This window comes from Dendrobates tinctorius, unplaced genomic scaffold (genome assembly GCF_039654945.1).
Source record: "Dendrobates tinctorius isolate UK_male_01 unplaced genomic scaffold, ASM3965494v1 ptg000062l, whole genome shotgun sequence".
Classification (NCBI taxonomy): domain Eukaryota; kingdom Metazoa; phylum Chordata; class Amphibia; order Anura; family Dendrobatidae; genus Dendrobates; species Dendrobates tinctorius.
The window spans coordinates 9,622,896-9,637,615 of record NW_027361730.1 but is presented as its reverse complement, the minus strand read 5'-3'; positions in this window follow the sequence as shown (position 1 = coordinate 9,637,615).

Here is a 14,720-nt window from a genome sequence, read left to right as displayed (position 1 = left end):
CTCAGGTTGTGGCCATGACTACCCGTTACCCGGCCACAGAGGCCTGGGCACTTCCCCCATCACGCCGACCCGGCCGTCACCGGCCTGAAGAAATGCCACCTCGTCACAGGCGAGATAAAAGGCCCGCTACCCCGGCTTTGGGAGAGACTCCTGGATAAAGGACGGCTACAGGTCATCTGGAGAACTGCGTCATCACCGCGCGCCACCTTCATCGCTTTCCTCAGGGCCTGTTGCGCCCCAACGGCATCGCTTTCTTCAGGGCCTGTTGCGCCCCAACGGCATCACTTTCTTCAGGGCCTGTTGCGCCCCAACGGCATCGCTTTCTTCAGGGCCTGTTGCGCCCCAACGGCATCGCTTTCTTCAGGGCCTGTTGCGCCCCAGCGGCATCGCTTTCTTCAGGGCCTGTTGCGCCCCAACGGCATCGCTTTCTTCAGGGCCTGTTGCGCCCCACCGGCATCGCTGTCTTCAGGGCCTGTTGCACCCCACCGTCATCGCTTTCTTCAGGGCCTGTTGAGCCCCATTCCTACCCGGGGTAGCGAGACTTCAGGAAAGCCGCCTCAGCGACCTCTACGCGGCCACGCTACTGAAACCAGCAGTCCCTGGAAGGCTAAGTGGCATTATATTTGGTTAAGATTGTTGAGTCCCTGCGTGGACTGTTTGGGTTGTTCTTAATTCTTGTTTTGTTCAGCCAAGCCCAGCGGCTAGTTAGATAAAAGTAATTTCGTAAACCACCATTCGTCTAGTGTCTCGTCACTGCATCCTGCGAACCTGCTCAACCCTTCACAGCTACTGAGCTTTTCTTCCCTGTCCTTATGCTGGTGGTCCCTTTTACCTTTATTTTTCCTTTCTGGGTTTGATACTCTTCAGGTATTTCCCATTGTCCTGTTTTTGTTGCCCTATAACATTCTGGATTGAGCTATACAGTTGAAAGCATCAGTTACATACACTATATAAAAAGACACATATACATGTTTTTATCAATATCTGACATGAAATCAGAATAAACCTTTCCCATATTATGCCAAATGCCAGAATAATGAGAGAGAATGTTTTAAGGCATTTTTATTACTTACTGCAAAGTAAAAAGTTTACATACATTTCATTAATATTTGGTACCTTTGCTCTTAAACTGAATGACTTGGGTCAAACATTTGGGATATCCTTCCACAAGCTATTCACAATAGTTGGTTGGAATTTGGGTCCATTCCTCCTGACAAAACTGGTGTAACTGATCCAGGTTTGTAAGTCGCTTTGCTCGCACCTGCCTTTTCAGCTTTGCCCATAAAAGTTCAATAGGATTGAGATCAGGGCTTTGTGATGGCCACTCCAAAACATTGACTTTGTTATCCTTAAGCCAATTTTGTTACCATTTTGACAGTATGCTTCAGGTCATTGTCCATTTGGAAGACCCATTTCCACCCAAGCTTTAACTTCCTGGCTGATGTCTTGAAATGTTGCTTCAGTATTGTAACATAATCTTCTTTTCTCATGATGCCATCTATTTTGTGAAGTGGACCAGTCCCTGCTGCAGCAAAACAGCTTCACAAAAGATGCTGCCAACCCCGTGTTTCACAGTTGGGATGATGTTCTTAGGCTTCCAAGCTTCTCCCTTTTTCCTCCAAATGTAACGATGGTTATTATGCCCCAAAAGTTCAATTTTAGTTTCATCAGACAACAGGACAGGTCTCCAGAAATTAAATTCTTTGTTACTGCGTTCATTTGAAAAAAAATAATCTGGCTGTTTTATGTTTATTTTGGAGTAATGGCTACTTCCTAGCAGAGTGGCCTTTCAGCCCATGTTGATAAAGTACTTGATTCATTGTGGATATTGACACAAGCTTACCAGCATCCGCCATCATCTTCACAAGGTCTTATGATTTTGTCCTTTGGTTGGTATGCACATGTCGGACCAAAGCACGTTCAACTCTGGGACACAGAACCCATCTCCTTCCTGAGCAGTATGATGGCTGGACATTCTCATAATTTTGTACTTGCGTATAATTGTAGGCACCTTCAGATATCGTGAAATTGTACCCAAGGATGAGCTAGACTTGCACAAGTCTACAATTCTCTTCCTGATATCTTGGCTGATTTCTTGGGACATTCCCATGATTCTATACAAAGAAGCAGTGTGCTTCAGGTGTGCATTAAAATACATCTCTAATTAACTCAGATGCTGCCAAAAAGCTTCCAAACACATGACATCATCATATGGGTAGTCCATAATTGTTTAAAGGCATAGTAATCTTAGTGTATGTCAACTTTTACTTTGCATTGAGTAATAAAAATGCCTTAAAACATTTCATCTCTCATTATTCTGGCATTTGACAAATAATAATTATGTTGATCTTAATGGATCTAAAATGGGAAAGGTTGATTCTGATTTCATGTCAGATATTGAGAAAAACAAGCACAACTGTATTTTTATATAGTGTATGTAAACTTCTGGTTTCAACTGTATATATTCTCCATTCACTACACTTCCTTGCTGGCTATACTTCTAAGTGGAGTGGTGATAAGTAGCTCAAGCCCTTCAGCAAATGGATTTTCCTTGCTAGGTAAACACCATTTTAATTTCTGCTGCGTTTATCTGCCTTCCGAGCACCTTTACTTTCTACTCAGGTTGGCTGGACATTATGTTTGTTTAATTTATTATTCTCATTAATTCCCCTTATTTCCCCTTTGTGCACATGCTTTAAGTTTCCTCACCCTGGGTCCCCTTATCCCTCTGCACACTTTCACTCTCCTGGTTAGCTGTGCACAGCAATTTCCCCTCCCGTTCCTGGGCAGATACTAGAAACCCCTCAATGGACTTAAAGAGAGGCAGGTCTGAGGTGTTTTTACTTGTAGGGATAGGGTCTACTTTGTACAGGGACCAGTAGGGTGTGGGTGCAGCTTCTCTGTGTTATAGGCTTCATTATTACCATTAATCGAGTATGAGTGAGTTACATGCATAACATGCTGCAGCTAATGGTAGGATGTTTAGGTCACACAGGCTGTTCACACTAGCACATCATATAACATGTGGATTGGCCATGTCATGTTGAAAAATTGTTCTTGGAACACTTTCCCATTCTGAAAAAAAAAGAAGAGAACAAGCAGGCACTAGAATTGCTAAATAGCAATAGGAGAGTAATAGTGTCATTTATATGATGAGTTTGCCAGGATATACATCCATAAGGGTGGTGCTAAACTCTCAAAAAAGTATAGTCCACATTCATGTTCTTTATTACAAGAGAAAAAAGACTGGCGCTCACTCTGGAAGTAAAATGCACATGTACTTTATTTCTGTGCAGTGTTACATGGAATGTACATGCTGGCAACATTAAAAAAGCAACGTCTGTTTCATGCTATGGCTAGCAGCTCATCTGGCCTGACATTACCATTCTTTTATGTATGCCTATTTGTTCCACATCAATTTGTAGTTATCATTGTATCCAAAACAAAAGAAGGACTCATCGCTAAAAGGACAGACCTCTATGACAGGGCCTGGCTTGAAGTTCTGATCCATCTCATACATGTTCAATAGGGTTGAATACTTCCACACCAAACTCCCCCAACCATGCTCTTATGGAATAGAAAAGGGACTTCACTAAACCTTTCCCACAAAGTTAGTCATATGATTGGCCAAGATTTCTTGAAACATTAAGCATTAAGATTTTTCTTCACTACAACTAAAGAGCCCAGATCAACCATTGAAAAATATCCCATAGCATTATACATCTTGTACCAAACTTTACAGTTAGCACAATGCAGTCAGGCATCTAATATTTTCCTGGCAGTCACACTCCCAAATTCATCCATGAGACTGCCAGATAGAAAATCATAATACGGTATGCATTTTGGACTGAATAAACTAGAAAAACAATAAGCACAATAGGGTCTTACCAGAGAAGAAAATGGAGACAAAGGGAAGTTTTGTTCATCTGCTGTGATTGTTAAGTCACAACCCCTGTAAAAACTTAGAAGGAGGCTGCTGCAGATCCACGAAGTGAAAAAACATGTGAAACTGAAAAAAGTGGATTAAATCTGCGCTGCCAGTGGCCCAGTGATGAGCAAGAGACGAGATACGTAGAAATGTGGTTTATTTGTCAACACATTTCAAGGGGATGCAGAAGAAGCTCGTCACTTCGAAAAGTGTTGACAATAGTGATGAGCGAGTTTTCTCGTTGCTCGGGTCTACCCGAGCATGCTCGGGTGGTCGCCGAGTATTTTGGCGTGCTCGGAGATTTAGTTTTCGTTGCCTCAGCTGCATGATTTGCGACTGCTAGACAGCTTGAATACATGTGTGGAATGCCTGTTTGTTAGGGAATTCCCAAATGTATTCAGCCTGTCTACAAGCCACAAATCATGCAGCTGAGACGACGAAAACTAAATCTCCGAGCATGCCAAAATACTCAGAGATCACCGAGCAACGATGCTACTCGCCCATCACTAGTTGACAAATAAACTGTTTTGACTGCTCCAGGGTCTGGTTGTGGCATGTTTTACATGACTGACTCCTATGCTTGGTGATGTGTGTACTATACTGTGCTGTATATATCACACTGTGTCTGCATTAAAGAAAAAAAGGGGTTGGATTGGGATATGTGTAGGAGGATGGACAAAGCTAGGGCTGCTCCTTGCGTTTCCGGGCCGGAACTGTCGGGCCTGTCATCAGTGTTGCCGGGGGAAGGGCTTACTGTACAGAGAAAACCTGAGCACCTGACTGAAGGGGGTGGGTTGGATATAAAAAGAGGGAAGCTCGCGAAGTTGGGGATTTTGGTGGGAAGACAGCCTACCCAGAAGGTGAAGGTTGACTCCGTCTCCGCTGAAACAGGCCAAATATCAAGCTCGCTTGATCTCCCCTGCACGCACTGACTGTGCAGCTTCTGACACTAGTTCCCTTCCGACCTCTGGCCGTGTGGGTCCAGACAGACCGGTGACCCCGACCACACTTGGCATGCGACCTAGTGCTGATTTCTCACATCACGTGGCTCCCAACAACATAGCCGCGGCCTTTGCTCCAGGACTCCATATCACGCTCTTTGTGCCACAGAACTCCAGCCGTTCCACGTCGTATGCCAGAACCGAGAGATTCCGCCGGGGACAATTAGGAAATGCCGCTTCAGTACAAAGACTGCGACACAACTATTTATGGGACCGTTTCAATGACGTCTCGTGCCCCCTACGGGGCCATCGTGGGATCTTCCAACCTCTTTCTTCCAGGACCCCAGGACTGATAAGTTAACTCGTTTAATCTCGTTCCTAACTTTGCACCGTTTGTTGCTTATAATTTGTTTACACCTTATACTGGTCAAATTCTCGTTCTCCCTGCGAGAAGCGTATAGTGTGATTTTACTTTTTTCTGTATGAAGTACCTGTTAACTCTTTTTCTGCCTCCCTCGTACCTCCTAGTACCCTACACTTGCATAAGTAAAATATCTTAATTCCTTTTGATTAAACTAGGATATCCACGAGAGCCAAAGATAAAACATGTTCCATCTAATGCGTTTCTGGCATTACAGACTTTAGTCATAGAGTGTACTCTATGACTAAGGGCTGTAACGCCAGAAACGCATCAGAGGGAATATGTTTTTATCATATGGAATTAAATTTAGGGTATTTTGTTATGCATGTGCCAATCCAACGCTTTTTTTCTTTGATATTCACCATTTCTCAGCAGTTTTGGATTGATGCACACACAGGTGGGAGCAATCTTAATAATAATAATCTTTATTTAGATAGCACCAACATATTACACAATGCTTTACAATTGAACAGTTCATATAAAAGTCATAAGTAACAACATTAAAAGTAATACAATAATTTAAATCAAAATAATGACGACCGTGCCCGTAAGAGCTTACAATCTACAATGAGGCAGGGTGACACAAAATACAGGGGCTTATTTACAATGATGGTCCAGCCATCTTGATGGAATGAGGATGGATAAAGGCTGCGTGAGGTAGTCACCAGCCAGTATCTGTGGTGCTGTTGGGTGCGGTGGAATTTGATGGAGGGTTATTCTCAGATAGATAGTGAATGGGCTTCACACACAAACATAAAAGCACTTTGATCAGGGAATCTTACCTTCAATCACACGGTGAGGCTTTTCTACTTTTTATGTGTCTATATTAATATGCATTTTTGCATACAATTAATGTTAAAGGGATTGTTTTTAAAATACAGAACATTCACCGCAAAAAAAGCTGCAAAGAACATCTCTGGTTGTGGAGGGCTCAACATGCCCATGGCTATTGATTTCAATCACACTTTACTAACGCTTAATTTCTCCTATGTTGCTGCTAGAAGACCATTGAGCACCTGTTGTCTTGTCTACCTCATAGTCCTTCCATTTTGATAAGCTCATTGTCTGAACAAACAGAAATGTTAACAAAAAGAGATCGTCCATAGCAGATAGCAGATTAAAATTTGACAACACCCTACCCTGAAGGAACACCCTAGGAAAAACTTATGCTTGGGAAGCGAAGATTCATAGACTATCAATCATTAAAGTGGTCCACATCCCTGAGCATACACTGGGAAAAATGGAGTGCACCTGTTTTCCCTGGAGTGTCCTTTTAAAACAGTGATCCCCGACCTTTTTTTACCTTGGGAACCACATTCATCTCTGAGAGAGGGTCGTGAGCCAAATCCAGAGCACCCCAAATATTGACATTCAGCTTCTGCATCCCTTACACTAGAAACATTCAGAGCCCCCACTATCAGTATAATGACAGTCAAAGTATCCCCACAGAAGTAACACCAAGGCAGCATACTTGCAGTTAGGGGTTCCAATCTGACCCTCATACGGTGTTCCAGTTTAGCACTTACTTAATTTATCCCTACACTCGCAAGGCCAGTACACAGACATGCAAAACTCCTCTTCTATGTGGACCTACTCACAAAAGTCTCCATTTGGAGACCTGCTCTTCATAGCTGTTTGCTTTACCTGGAGCTCATGCACCAAGTTGGCAGACAGCCATGTGCCACACATCATGGGCCCGAGATGCACATGTGGCTCATTAGGTCACTGATTAAGAAAACACGTGGATCATTTCCACTTTTTTTAAAATGACTTCTGCTTATATTTAACCTTTGCAGTTTTTTTACATGAAACATTAATATGATAAGTTTGATGTGCAATTGGATGAATTTAAAGGTCTTTTACTACCTTTATGAATCATTTTCTAATAACTCCTTCTGAAAGCATTACATATTCAAGATGGCTCGTTCTGTGTTTGGGGTCAGCAATTGCAGTGCAGAGATTTATTTAAAAAAAAGAGATCGGATTTTGTTAAGAGATGATTCTTTGATGTTTAATTTTCAAAGCATTTCGCATAATCTTAACATTTAGAATATAATAGAAAGAATATTTGGAAATCTACTGTTGGTTTTGGGAAAGTAATTTAAAGAGTGCTTCTGCTTCAATTTAACAGAAAATATTATGAAATATTATCACTCACCATTTCTTACTGTTCATAGTCACATTCTGATAAATTACTAATGCGACTACATAATAGCTATTAATGCTTACCTTTTCGTTTTGGTTGCATAGCTCTTTGTTGTTCAACTGGAAGAAGCAGCAAGGAAATTCAGTGTCCTACAGGCCAGCACTTCTTAGCACTTATTGTTAGGCGTCGGGTTCCTGCAGCTGCACAGCAGGAATCCAGAGCCATGCAGCCAGCGGTCTCCCATTCCCCTCTGACCACTCAGGGACCTGCACAGCAATCTCAGCGATCCAGACGCCCTGCTCAGACCAGTTCTCTGGGTCTGGTTGTTGCTGCCACCTCTGGACCAGCAATAGTAGCGCAGCCTGCTCTGCAGCAAGCCACTCCAGAGGCTAAGTCCTCTCGCTGCGCTACTGGGCATGCTCACGAGACGATCTCCCAGTGGAGATCGGGAGTCACGTGCTCAGGTCCTTCTCCTGATCTGATTGGTCCATCTCAGAGATCTGGAAGGTCCCGGAAGTGCACGGCTATAAAAGGCCAGCATGGCCGCTCGGCCATGCGCTAGTATAGACTCTAATTGCTATCTGTGTGAATAATGATGAATGCATGTGCCTGCGAATGACTCATTAAGATCCCCTCCCTCTGATATTACGTGTGTGGATAGGGACTTAGTCATAGAGTCAGCGCCAGTCAGTGGTGCGCTACAGGCCACAGTTCACATCTTACAGCACTAGCATCCGACAGTGCGCCCCCTCTTGGGCATTGTCGTGTGGCGGCTGAGTCGATCGCCACGCTGCAGTCAGCAGCACTTATTGACGTCCGCGGTAGCGACACCACACGCACGGTAGGTCTAGACGGACATTGACCCTGAGTCTTGGGCCTAGTCCTGTAACCGTATACCGTGTGTGCACACCGCTGAGACCTGTGAGGTCAACAGGCTCAGCATTTATGTTTATAACTTAGGCGTCTCTGTGAGGTTAACAGAGCTCGTCAGCGCACATCGGGTGATGTATAACCCGCATGTGCTATACCGCCATATAGCGCGTCTGCCATTATATAGCAACAGTTTAACACCTCTGCACGGTGGACCCCGGGTGGCGAACGCACTTTCTGTTATTTAATATTTAGTGCGTTCCGCCGTCCCTAACATTATACTAGTGCCAGGGTCTGGCTAGTAATGGCGGACCTGCAGCAGCTACAGCGGTACATTCGGCAGCTGGAGAGCAGGTTGGCGGCTATTGAGAGCTCCACCTCAGCTGTGAATGCTACAGTGGCCGCAGCTCAGGCAGTCGCAGAGGCTGTCTCATGCGTGTCCACACCAACGCCTATGCCGACAATAACCCGCCTCCCGTTGCCCGATAAGTTTTCCGGTGACAGTACCGCCTGCAGGGGAGTCATTGCTCTATCCAGCTTGAGTAACTGGCCATGCAATTTCCTACAGAGCGGGCTAAGGTGGGGTTTATTGTTTCTCTCCTATCAGGCAGGGCGTTAGAGTGGGCTACGCTATTGTGGGAGTGTGATGACCCCGTGGTTCAGGGCGCTGCTCAGTTCCTCACGGCCCTGAAGCAGGTCTATTTGGGACCATGGATCACGCACGACACCTCTCTCCAATTATTGGCCCTAACACAGCAGTCTATCTCAGTCAGCCATTTTGCTGTCCGATTCCGGACATTGGTTTCTGAACTGGAGTGGCCTGTTAACACTAGAACTACCGGAGGGGTCATTTTGACCCTTTTGCTATTTCTTTTTCCTATAATTTCTAAAATTTTAACAAATAAGTTCTGACTTTTTATGACTTTTATTTATTCATGGTAGTGTATATTTTAGGACACAAAAATGAATTGTAACTTTTTCAGGGGCCCGGATTTTACAATTCATACCTATAAGTACTGAAGGGGTCAATTTGACCCCATACATAAAAGTAGTAGTAGGCAAGTCACCTAATATTACAGAGTACAGAAAATCACAGTGCTTCTCCCTAGTTGTAGAGCGTAATTGTATCTTTGCATATCAGGGATGATTCAGCATTTTGTTTTGTCTGAACATGTTTGATCCATGTCTCTTGTAGAGATTTCTGTCTGCACTTCAGTAGCAAACATTACAGTTGAAGCTACAACTCTGCATGTTTGTACAGTGTCGTTTTATTACATCTGCGATCTTACAAGTCCCTTTTTGCGACGTATATTTGAAGCATGAGTAAGCAGAGGGGTCTGACAAGTGATGAAATTTTGAAATGTCTTCAGAATTTATCTGAAAATGAGTCAGAAGAAGTGGCCCATCATCCGCAATGTCTGAACCACAAACAAAAGGACAAGAAATCCGCAAGCGTCGAAAATGTGGAGTTGGAAGATGCAACGAAAACAAAACAACTAAAACTTGCGCAAGCTGTAACAAACCAGTTTGTGGAAAATGCACTGGGAAAGTGGAAGAAAGTACTGTTTGTGTTAACTGTTGGACACCGCATGCTATGACCATGTAAAAGGAAAATGCGTGCTGTACTTGATCTTAACACTGTTCCTACTAAGTTAAAATAAATGTTCTTTAATTTGTTGGCAACAAAAAAGTTATTTTTACTCCAGAGTCAGTACTTTTGAATGGGGGTCAAAATGACCCCTAATGGTAGTTATAGGTATTATGAAACATGCAGTAGTTTTAGTGATAAAGCACTCGTCCCTGTGTTCTGGAGAGGGTTAGCGGAGCATGTCAAAGATGCTCTAGCAACCAGAGAGGTCCCCACAAGTCTGGAGGAATTGATTGCCATCTCCACCCGCATTGATCTCCGGTTTACGGAGCGCGGGCTGGAACGTGCACAATCCAGACGAAGGGTTAACTTGGCTCTCACCTTCTCCGAGCCGCTAAGATTTCCCACTCAGGAGCTTACACCTTCTGAACCTATGGAGGTGTCTCGCACCGGCCCCAAGCCGTGTCCGGTGCGAAGCTCTGCACGATGTTACCAGTGCCGACAGTTTGGTCACTCGGCTAGCACGTGTCCTCTGCGGTCGAAAAAACAATCATGTCCAGTGGTCGTAGGTGGTGGTCTAACTAATGTGGAACCCTTTTCTCCCAAACCAGTATTCCGATGGACCTTAGATAACGGGGCTTTTACCTGGGAGGTAGAGGTCAAAGTGGATTCTGGGACAGAAGGGAACTTTATGTCCTCGACCTTCGCACTAAAGCACGCTATTCCTCTGGTGTTACTGCCCCAACCCCTGACCATCAGGGTGGTTAATGGTGTACTTTTACCATCTCAGGTGACCCACCAGACAGCACCACTTGGTCTCTCAATCTCATTGTCCCACCTTGAGATTTTGTCCTTGTTCATTTTGCCTGATGGCATCGACCAGGTGCTTCCCTGAGTTCCCTGGCTTCGTTGCCATTCCCCTCATATTGATTGGGCTTCGGGGAATATACTGGGTTGGAGCAAGGACTGCGAGGGAAGGTGCCTGAGGGGCAGTGTTCAGGTAGCTTCCACTGAATTACTCGCGGATCTCTCTGTACCATCAGTACGCGGACGTCTTCTCTAAAAAATCTGCGGAGACGCTTCCACCGCACCGTCCTTACGATTGTCCGATAGATCTATTGCCAGGCATGGAACCTCCTAGAGGTTGCGTGTATCCCTATCACTCCCCGAGACGGAGGCTATGTCTCAATATATCTGGGAGAACCTGGCAAGAGGTTTTATCAGAAAGTCGGTGTCGCCGGCTGGTGCAGAGTTCTTCTTCGTGCAGAAGAAGAGCGGAGAGTTACGTCCCTGCATTGATTACAGAGGTCTCAACGCCATAACGGTTAAAAATAAGTACCCTCTTCCATTGATCTCTGAGTTATTTGACAGGTTGCGAGGGGCCCGGATCTTTACAAAATTAGATCTACGGGGGCGTACAACCTGATCCACATTTGCGGAGACGAGTGGAAGACAGCATTTAACACCAGAGACGGCCATTATGAATATCTGGTCATGCCCTTTGGCCTCTGTAATACGCCTGCTGTCTTCCAGGATTTTGCTAACGACGTCTTCCGCGATATGCTCACTACCTCGGTGGTGGTCTATCTGGATGACATCCTCATCTTTTCACCAGATTTGACCTCCCACCGGAGAGACGTCTGCAGGGTCTTCGAGCGTCTGCGGGCGAACTCTCTTTTCGCCAAGCTGGAGAAGTGCCAGTTTGAGCAGGAGTCCTTGCCGCTCCTGGGCTACATCATCTGGGCCCAGGGGTTGGCTATGGATCCAGCCAAACTGCAAGCGGTAATGGACTGGCAGGAACCACATTCACTCAAAGCGGTGCTGCGCTTTTTGGGGTTCGTCAACTATTATCACCAGTTCATCCCCCACTTCTCCACACTGGTAGCTCCTCTGGTTGCTCTCACAAAGAAAGGAGCTAATCCTAAGGCTTGGTCTGAACAAGTCTCCAAAGCCTTCTTGTCTTTTAAAATCCCATTTTGCTGGCGCTCCCATCTTATACCGTCCCAATGTGGATAAACTTTTTATCCTAGAGGTAGATACTTCTTCTGTCGGTGCAGGAGCAGTCCTTCTCCAGAAGGATGCTCAAGGTTGGAAGCATCCCTGCTTCTTATTCTCTAAGATCTTCTCACCGGCGGAGAAATACTCCATTGGGGACAGAGAGCTGCTGGCAATGAAGTTGGCCTTTTCCGAGTGGAGACATCTCCTAGAGGGAGCCTGGTTTCCCTTCTAGGTGTATATGGACCATAAAAATCAGGTCTATTTACAAACGGTCCAGCGCTTGAACTCTCGTCAAGCTAGGTGGTCGCTCTTCTTCTCCCGCTTCCGCTTCACCTTGCACTATCTCTCTGGAGAGAAGAACGTCCGTGCGGATGCTCTCTCGCGCTTGGTGGTTTCAGCGGAGGAAGAGGAGGCTGAGCCTCGGCTAATTCTCTCTACTGAGAGTTTTAGGACCGTGGCTTCAGTTGCTCTCAATTCAGTGCTGCCGGGCAAGACCTTTGTCCCTCCTCAGCTACGGCCGGAGGTTCTCGCATGGGCACACGCGTCCAGGGTGGGTGGTCATTTCGGCAATTAGCGGACCACAGAACTCCTGGCAAGGTCTTATTGGTGGCTGCACATGGCTCGAGACACGAAGGAATACATACAGGCATGCGTCTCGTGTGCGCGGAACAGGTCCTCTAGACAGAGGCCGGCTGAGTTATTGTATCCTCTGCTGGTGGCAGACAGACCTTGGGAGATGGTTGGCATGGATTTTGTGGTTGGCCTGCCCAAGTCTGGTGGCAGTACGTTCATCTGGGTAGTCACCGACCATTTTTCTAAAATGGTGCATCTGGTGCCACTTGCGCGGTTGCCTTCTGCTCGTGGTCTTGCCACACTGTTCATAAAACATGTATTCCGTTTGCATGACATGCTGGACAAAATTGTCAGTGACCGAGGTCCCCAATTCACATCCCGGTTTTGGAGGGAGCTCTGCAGCCTACTCAGCATTGAGCTAAACCTGTCCTCCGCTTATCACCCCGAGACGAACGGGTTGGTTGAGAGAGCCACCCAAACCTTGGTCACGTACCTGCGGCATTTTGTCTCTGCCAGGCAGGATGACTGGGCATCCTTGCTACCATGAGCTGAATTTGCCCTGAATAATTCCACTGGTCAGACGCCGTTCCTTCTTAATTACGGCCAGCATCCACGCGTACCTGTCCCGATGCCAGTGTCCTCCACTGATTCCAGGGTGGCAGACTGGGCAGTGGAGGCTCGCGACATTTGGGATCGCACCCAGGAGGCTATTCGAGCCTCTAAAGAAGGAATGAGGGCGTCCAACAACACACATCAGCGTCCCGCTCCAACCTTTTCCCCCGGCAACTTGGTGTGGCTCTCTGCTTGAAATATCAAGCTGCGGGCCGAGTCTACCAAGTTCGGACCTTTTAAGGTTCTCGAGCGAATCAGCTCGGTGGTCTACCGCCTGGCTCTTCCACCACATTTGGCCATCTCTGACATCTTCCACGTGTCCCTTCTCAAACCTGTTCACATGGCCCGGTTCACCGAGTCATCTGCCGGCTCTTCAGACTTGTCTTCGGATGAGTTTCAGGTTAACGCCATTGTGGGACGCAGGATTGTGCGTGGCAAAAAATTTTATTTGGTGGACTGGAAGGGTCATAGTCCAGAGGCCCGGACCTGGGAGCCAGTGGAGAACATCCACACTCCGCTCCTGATTGCGGCCTTTGAGCATAGCGAGGCTCATAGGGGGGGCCCTAGGAGGGGGGTAATGTTAGGAGTCGGGTTCCAGCAGCTGCACAGCAGGAATCCAGAGCCATGCAGCCAGTGGTCTCCCATTCCCCTCCAACCTCTCAGGGACCTGCACAGCAATCTCTGCGATCCAGACGCCCTGCTCAGACCAGTTCTCTGGGTCTGGTTGTTGCTGCCACCTCTGGACCAGCAATAGTAGCGCAGCCTGCTCTGCAGCAAGCCACTCCAGAGGCTAAGTCCTCTCGCCACGCTACTGGGCATGCTCACGAGACGATCTCCCAGTGGAGATCGGGAGTCACGTGCTCAGGTCCTTCTCCTGATCTGATTGGTCCATCTCAGAGATCTGGAAGGTCCCGGAAGCGCACGGCTATAAAAGACCCACATGGCCGCTCGGCCATGCGCTAGTATAGACTCTAATTGCTATCTGTGTGAATGATGATGAATGCATGTGCCTGCAAATGACTCATTAAGATCCCCTCCCTCTGATATAACGTGTGTGGATAGGGACTCAGTCATAGAGTCAGCGCCAGTCAGTGGCGCGCTACAGGCCACAGTTCACATCTTACAGCACTAGCGTCCGACAGTGCGCCCCCTCTTGGGCATTGTCGTGTGGCGGCTGAGTCGGTCGCCGTGCTGCAGTCAGCAGCACTTATTGGCGTCCACGGTAGCGATGCCGCACGCACGGTAGGTCTAGACGGACATTGACCCTGAGTCTTGGGCCTAGTCCTGTGACCGTATACCGTGTGTGCACACCGCTGAGACCTGTGAGGTCAACAGGCTCGGCATTTATGTTTATAACTTAGGCGTCTCTGTGAGGTTAACAGAGCTCGCCAGCGCACATCGGGTGACGTATAACCCGCGTGTGTTATACCGCCATATAGCGCGTCTGCCATTATATAGCAGCAGTTTAACACCTCTGCACGGTGGACCCCGGGCGGCGAAAGCACTTTCTGTTATTTAATATTTAGTGCGTTCCGCCGTCCCTAACAGTTATATTAGCCAACCGACCTGCCTCCTGAGATTAGCACCCCACAATAATGGGGCCTCAACCACATCTGTAAGTTCTGTTTGCATCAAGTGGGGTA